Below are 8,144 nucleotides of genomic sequence, written 5' to 3'. Positions count from 1 at the left end.
CAGCATGCTGGGTTGCAGCGTATCGTACGTGGCGGCATGACGACGGAGCAGGTGGGCGGGCCCTCCGTGTTTCTGGTCGAATCCGCGGCTGCTATTGGACAGAGCGGCGGCGAAGAGACATCCGCATGTAAGGTGGATAAGAGGCGTTTAAAGGGAGAGGGCTCTGTAATGGATCCGATCAAAACAATCATGCTACATGATCAAATGTGGCTTTTTACCAGCAAAGTGTTTCCCTCTATTCTTCCTCAGAATCAGAATGACCACAGACTGCTTATAAAGATGGATGACATTACCGCTCCTCAAAAGTGGAGCCAAAGTCATCACCACCTGGTGGCAGCCTGCAGTACAGGTCATAAATCCCACCCCTATGGTAAACTACTTAAGTATAAATGCACAAAAGTACCACGAGTAAAAAGCACATTCTCAACAGTAAAATAAATTTGCATTATTGCGCCAATGGCTGGATTAACCCTGTCAGCCAGGCCCTGGGATAAGGATTTGTTGTCGGCTCCCTATCGACCCCCAGCTCTACTTACCAATTGCATTATTTCCCCAGGCACCAGAAAACCAAGTAGTACTGTAGAGCTGACGTGGTTATTAAATTAATGAAATAGATAACTAGCAGACAATTGATGGCCGCGATAATTGTAATTGATTGGTCATTTGAGTATTTTTAAATAAATCTTTACTGACTCGGGCCTCTTAAATGAGAATTTAACATTGTTGGATTTTTGGCTGCTGGTCAGATAAAACAAGCACTTTATTTTGTAAACATTTTATAAACCAAACAATGAATGGATTAGAGTGAAACCTGAAACAACAGCTTAAACGCATGATGGTGCGCTAACTTGAAACAGTGAGACTGGTGCCTCAATTGGCTCCTGTGAATTTTGGGATAAATTATGATATTGACTAAAATCTCATATGCACTAAACACCATTTGGGACAAGTACCTCAAAGTAAAAATGTGGAATATGGCCAAAATGGCCACTAAATGCTAAATGCAATCACCATTCCCCACTCTTCCCCATCTGCATGCCGAAGTGCGCAGGATGTGCCCAGTTGGCTTCTGCGGAGGAAGTGCGCAGTCCGCTTCTGCGCAGGATTTATTTGAATTTCTTTTATTTATTATATTTTATAAATTTTTTTCTAATTTTACTTAATTTCTTTTTATTTCTTTTATTTTCTTTTATTTTTTTATATATATTTTTTTTCTCAAAATGGCCCACAATTACTATGCCATTTAAATGTTGCTCTTGCATGGCTGAAATGGAAAAAAATTAAATTTCCTATGGTGATTTAATCAATACCAATGCAACATACTTGTTAAGATGATTAAAGATTTTGTTGGTAAAATATTTAGAATAAAAGTATGAAGTAGCATGCAATTAAATCACACAAGTATCTCAAAGTATATTTGAGCTTGACTCACCTAGATCAACAAGACATTTCAAGGTCATGAGGGTATCTTCTGTTTACATTATTTCTTATTCAATCAGTACTTTCTGTAATAAAGGTAAAGGGTTTAAAAACATGCAGTGTGTCAACTCCCCAAATGGCAGATTTAGTTCCATCTCAGTTTTTACTCGACTCAGGAAGCAGCAGGGTGTGATTAATGGGTCCACGTCCACCTCTCACCCCGTCTCTGCTCGCCGGCTTCATGGGGAGATCTTACATGGAACCTTGTGGCTGTTCTCACAGATAATCATACTGCTCTTCATAACATACATGCTGATGACAACAGGAGATAGTTGTATGCAAGTGATGATCTTCCCCACTTGTACACATAGAGAAACAGGTGATTTGGGCGGCCTACAATGGGCAACACTTCCGTTGTAGATGATCTTCAACTATGTTTTGTGCAGAATCACATGCTGAGCTGTCATCTGTCCAGCAGGGAGCGCTGCTGTGATGTGTTGGCTGAGTTCATTTTGCTGTCTGTTCTACTTCACACTCAGTTTAACAGGTCAAATTTGCCCAGCACAGGAGTTAATGAGTGCATGGATGAATATAAACTACATTAATTATTACAACAAATAAGTGATTGTGGTAATAATAACTAAAAATGACAGAATCCTAAATCTATCAAATATAATTCCAGAGAAAAGATGTAAACTGTGTTCATATTAGATGCTGTTATACCAGCAGCCGTTTGGTGCAGCTTGTATAAAGAGATAAATGTGTCGCCTGTGAGTTGTAAAAGCATTGGCTTTCTACAGGAAATGTAAGTGCTAAAGGGCTAATAAAAATAGTTTTTATGAGCTTTTTTATAAGCCGGCACAACAAGACAATGATTATCTTCTTTATGTGCATCAATTGGCTTATGATAAATATTACATCCCTGCTCTGTAGATATCAGTTCAATAACTCAATTGAAGGAGATTCATCATTGTCTCATGTCATCAACATGGAAGCCACTATATGATGATTAAACGCTCTGCAAACGAGGAGGCCACAGTCTAAATACGATGTGTGTACGGTATTTTACTTTTTACGTTTTTTTAGGAAACCGGTTCGCACTCTGCTGAGATTGAAGTGAGAATTTAAAAGAAAAAGCATTTCAATAAAGATTTAATTGATTTCCTTTGTGGGCATCTGCCCGGCAGATTAGGATCAAAACTATTCTTGACTAAAGAACGGAAAGTCAGAGGAGCATGAGATAATCTTTATTATATACATTTTCTTCTCTTCCCCCTCTGTAAGCCGTGATTCAGCAGGAGGAGTCTCTCTCTGAGGAGAAGACAATAACATTGAGTCACCTTGCTGCATTGTGAACCTCTGGCAGCCGAGAGGCAGGACTGAGCAACAGCAGCAGCAGCAGCAGAGACCGTACTGCAGAGCTTCTCTGGACTGCGCATAAAATATCTGTGTATTCATGTGTATAAATTAGTATGCATAAGAGGATGAGTATGTTGTGGGGATGATAATAAATCATAGCAAGGTCAAATAACAGCAATTGAGTGGGGATACCAGATGATTACACTGCAGTATTTTAGTGTTGTGCATGAACGAACGCAAAAGAATGCGTTCAATGAACACGTTCACTTTTATGAGAACGATGAACTGAACGCAACACAATGACAAATAATGAATTTGAACGGTGAACACGTTCATATTGTAGCGTCCCCTTCCTCATTCACCCTTGATACGCCAACTCAACAGCCAATGAGAGCCTGGCATCCCACAAAACCCTACAGCCATTGGCCTAGAACTTTCACGTGCCCCACCCCTACCTGTTCACTGACCCTTTCACTGGGACATTTCAATACTTTCTCCTAAGGAGAGACGCTGTCTAAATCGAATGCTTTCACCATGTCGTTGCTCAGTGCCCGTAAAATGTCCGCGACACAACTTGGTAGAAGTTCATGGATCAGAGATGATCCATGAATCTGGAATCTTCTCTCAAAAAATATTTCCCCCCCCCACTGGGTTATTCTCTAACAAAAGGTTTCATCCAGTATCTAAAAGCCAAAAATGTAAAAGTAACTTTTAAGTAAGACTGTCAAATATATGTAGTAAAGTAGAAAATATTTTCTCTGAAGTATTTATCAAAAGCAGCATAAAATGACACCGACACACACACGATAATTGGTCCATCGACTAAGAATCCATAGATCTGGGTGAAAACCATTAGCTGAAGTGGCCGAATCGGTAAAGCGGTTGGTCTCTAGCAAGAGCGACCCGGGTTTGAATCCCACTCTTTCTCATTTTCAAACTGGCAATATGTTACACTTAAAATCGGCAGGACTTCTCCTATTAATTGCAAAATAACTTACACTATGTTAATTTAAATTAATTAAATCTAAAAACAGGAAAAAAATGTATTAAAAAAAAAAAAAAAAAAAAAAAAAAAAAGCTGCGCGCGCAATTCCTGCGCATTGGGCTTCTGCGCAGGATGTGCGCAATGGGCTTCTGCGCAGAATGTGCGCAGTAGGCTTCTGCGCAGAATGTGCGCAATGGGCTTCTGCGGAGAATGTGCGCAGTGGGCTTCTGCGCAGAATGTGCGCAGTGGGCTTCTGCGCAGGATGTGCGCGCGCAGTTCCCCCCCCACCCATTTAATTTAATTAAAAAAATTAAAACATTTTATATTTAATTTTTTTTATTACATTTCATCATCATTTCTCCGCGCTGGTTCAGGGGTAAATTATGCTGGTCTTCACAGGTGACTGAGCTACGCAAGCCTGTAGCCGCCACCCCCACACAGGAGATCATGTGCTTGTGTGTGTGGCTGCGGCGCTTCCTGGTTCTTCCCGGCACTACGCTGCCGGTGCGAACAGCCAAAGTATCTAACATGGGCGAGGAGAGGAGGCGGAGCGCTTTTCGCAGCGCCTCTAACTCCGGTGCGTCCCCGGGGTTAGAGGATGATGGTGTGACGTTAATGTATTGTTTTACATTGCATGTGTCACGTCTTGATAAATCAGTCTCCTATGTCGCCTGTACCAGGAGCCGCCCCTGTCACTGGTTATCTTGGCTCGCTGTCTGGCCGGTAACCAGCCGTCCGGACCGCTCCGTGAAGAAGGAGGAGGAGATGTTTCTTTACTTGGAATGCGGCCACTTTACTTCTCGGATCTACAGCAGGAGCAACACTCGCATCACCTCTAGGTGCTCGTCACTTCTCCTTATAAACACACTTTTAGCGTATTTTCCCACAATACCCTGGTGCACTACGTCACACACTACAAACTTTCCTTAAAGGGGCAGGCCATACCTGCAACACAACAGCTCTCGGTCTCATATACAGATGGCAAGAGAAAGCAGAGACGCAGACTCAGCAACTACATCCGAGATCCTCATCATCATCTCATCTCATCGTCATCCGCTTATCTGGGGTCGGGTCGCGGGGGGAGCAGCTCAAGCAGGGGGCCCCAGACTTCCCTTTCCCGGGCCACATTGACCAGCTCTGACGGGGGGATCCCGAGGCGTTCCCAGGCCAGTGTTGAGATATAATCTCTCCACCTAGTCCTGGGTCTTCCCCGAGGTCTCCTCCCCACTGGACGTGCCTGAAAAACCTCCCAAGGGAGGCGCCCAGTGGGCATCCTTACCAGATGCCCGAACCACCTCAGCTGACTCCTTTCTAAGTAAAGGAGCAGCGGCTCTAATCCGAGTTCCTCACGGATGACTGAGCTTCTCACCCTATCCCTAAGGGAGACGCCAGCCACCCTTCTGAGAAAACTCATCTCGGCCGCTTGTACCCGCGATCTCGTCCTTTCGGTCATCACCCTGCCCTCATGACCATAGGTGAGGATAGGAACGAAGATCGACCGGTAGATCGAGATCTTTGCCTTGCGGCTCAGCTCTCTTTTCGTTACAACGGTGCGGTAAAGCGAACGCAATACTGCCCCCGCTGCTCCGATTCTCCGGCCAATCTCACGCTCCATAGTACCCTCACTCGCGAACAAGACCCCGAGGTACTTGAACCCCTTCACTTGGGCTAAGGACTCATTTCCTACCCGGAGTAAGCAATCCATCGGTTTCCTGCTAAGAGTCATGGCCTCAGATTTAGCGGTGCTGATCCTCATCCCAGCCGCTTCACACTCGGCCGCCAGCCGATCCAGTGAGTGCTGAAGGTCACAAGCCGATGATCCAATGAGGACCACATCATCCGCAAAAAGCAGTGACGAGATCCTCAGACCACCGAACTGCAACCCCTCCCCACCACGACTACGCCTCGATATCCTGTCCATGTATATCACAAACAGGATTGGTGACAAGGCGCAGCCCTGGCGGAGACCAGCACCCACTGAGAACGAAACTGACTGGCTGCCGAGGACCCGAACACAGCTCTCGCTTTGGGAGTACAGAGATTGGATGGCCCTGAGGAGAGACCCCCTTACCCCATACTCCCGCAGCACCTCCCACAGTTTCTCCCGGGGGACCCGGTCATACGCCTTCTCCAGATCCACAAAACACAAGTGGACCGGATGGGCATACTCCCAGGCCCCCTCCAGGATCCTTGCGAGAGTGAAGAGCTGGTCCGTAGTTCCACGTCCGGGGCGAAAACCGCATTGTTCCTCTTCAATCTGAGGTTCGACGATCGGCCGAACCCTCCTTTCCAGCACCTTGGAGTAGACTTTACCAGGGAGGCTGAGAAGTGTGATACCCCGATAATTGGTACACACTCTCTGGTCCCCCTTTTTGAACAGGGGAACCACCACCCCGGTTTGCCACTCCTTTGGCACTGTACCCGACTCCCACGCGATGTTGAATAGGCGTGTCAACTATGACAGCCCCTCAACACCCAGAGCCTTTAGCATTTCTGGCTGGATCTCATCAATCCCTGGGGCTTTGCCACTGCGGAGATGTTTGACTACCTCAGTGACCACCACCAGGGAAATTGACGACGAAACACCATCAACCTCGAGCTCTGCCTCCAACATAGAGGGCGTGTTATTCGGATTCAGGAGTTCCTCAAAGTGTTCCTTCCAACGTCCGACGACCTCCTCAGTTGAGGTCAACAGAGTCCCATCCTTACTGTACACAGCTTGGATGGTTCCCCGTTTCCCCCTCCTGAGGTGCCGGATAGTCTTCCAGAAACACTTTGGTGCCGACCGAAAGTCCTTCTCCATGACCTCTCCGAACTTCTCCCACACCCGCTGCTTAGCCTCCGACACGGCAGCAGCTGCAGCCCTTCGGGCCTGTCGGTACCCTGCAACCGAGTCAGGAGTCCTCCAGGATATCATATCCCGGAAGGCCTCCTTCTTCAATCGGACGGCTTCCCTGACCACCGGTGTCCACCACGGTGTCCGAGGGTTACCGCCCCTTGAGGAACCTAAGACCCTGAGGCCACAGCTAGCCGCCGCAGCTTCAGCAATGGAGGCTTTGAACACCGCCCACTCCGGCTCAATGTCCCCAACCTCCACAGGAATGCCAGAAAAACTCCGCCGGAGGTGTGAGTTGAAGATACCTAGGACGGGGGCCTCCTCCAGACGTTCCCAGTTCACCCACACTACTCGTTTGGGCTTACCAGGTCTATCCGGAAATTTCCCCCATTCCCTGATCCAACTCACAACCAGATGGTGGTCGGTTGACAGTTCCGCCTCTCTCTTTACCCGAGTGTCCAAAACATGCGGCCTCAGATCAGATGACACGATCACAAAATCGATCATTGATCTTCGGCCTAGGGTACTCTGGTACCAGGTACACTTATGAGCACCCTTATGTTCGAACATGGTGTTTGTTATGGATAATCCATGACCAGAAGTCCAATAACAAACGACCGCTCGGGTTCAGATCAGGGAGGCCGTTCCTCCCCACCACGCCTCTCCAGGTATCTCCATCGTTGCCCACGTGGGCGTTGAAGTCACCCAGCAGAACTACGGAGTCCCCTACTGGAGCCCCATACAGGACTCCATTCAGGGTCTCCAAGAAGGCCGAGTACTCTGAGCTGCTGTTTGGTGCATACGCACAAACAACAGTCAGAGTTTTCCCCCCTACAACCCTTAGGCGCAGGGAGGCGACCCTCTCGTCTACCGGGGTAAACTCGAACACCGCGGCGCTCAGCTGGGGATTTATGAGTATCCCCACACCCGCCCGGCGCCTCACGCCCTTGGCAACTCCGGAGAAGAATAGAGTCCAACCCTTATCCAGGAGTACGGTACCAGAGCCGAGACTGTGCGTGGAGGTAAGCCCCACCAGATCTAACTGGTAGCGCTCCACCTCCCTCACAAGCTCCGGTTCCTTTCCCCACAGCGAGGTGACGTTCCACGTCCCCAGAGCCAGCTTCTGCCGCCCGGGTCTGGTCCGTCGAGACCCCTGACCTTCGCTGCCACCCATGTGGCTGCGCACCCGACCCCAACGGGTCTTCCCACAGGTGGTGGGCCCATGAGATGAAGAGAGGGGGGGTGCCACGTAGTTTGTTCGGGCTGTGCCCGACCGGGCTCCGTGGCAAACCCGGCCACCAGGCGCTCGCCATCGAGCCCTTCGTCTGGGCCTAGCTCCAGACGGGGGCCCCGGGCTTCCTCCGGGCCGGGTCACATCTCCTCTTCCGTCGATATTCATTGAGGGTTTTTGAACCATTCTTAGTCTGGCCCCTCACCTGAGACCACTCTGCCATGAGAGACCCTACCAGGAGCACAAGGCTCCAGACAACACAGCCCTCAGGTTCACAGGGACACGCAAACCTCTCCACCACGATAAGGTGACGG

This window comes from Pleuronectes platessa, chromosome 1 (genome assembly GCF_947347685.1).
Source record: "Pleuronectes platessa chromosome 1, fPlePla1.1, whole genome shotgun sequence".
Lineage (NCBI taxonomy): Eukaryota > Metazoa > Chordata > Actinopteri > Pleuronectiformes > Pleuronectidae > Pleuronectes > Pleuronectes platessa.
The sequence above is the reverse complement of the archived record's forward strand: the minus strand, read 5'-3'. Positions refer to the sequence as shown.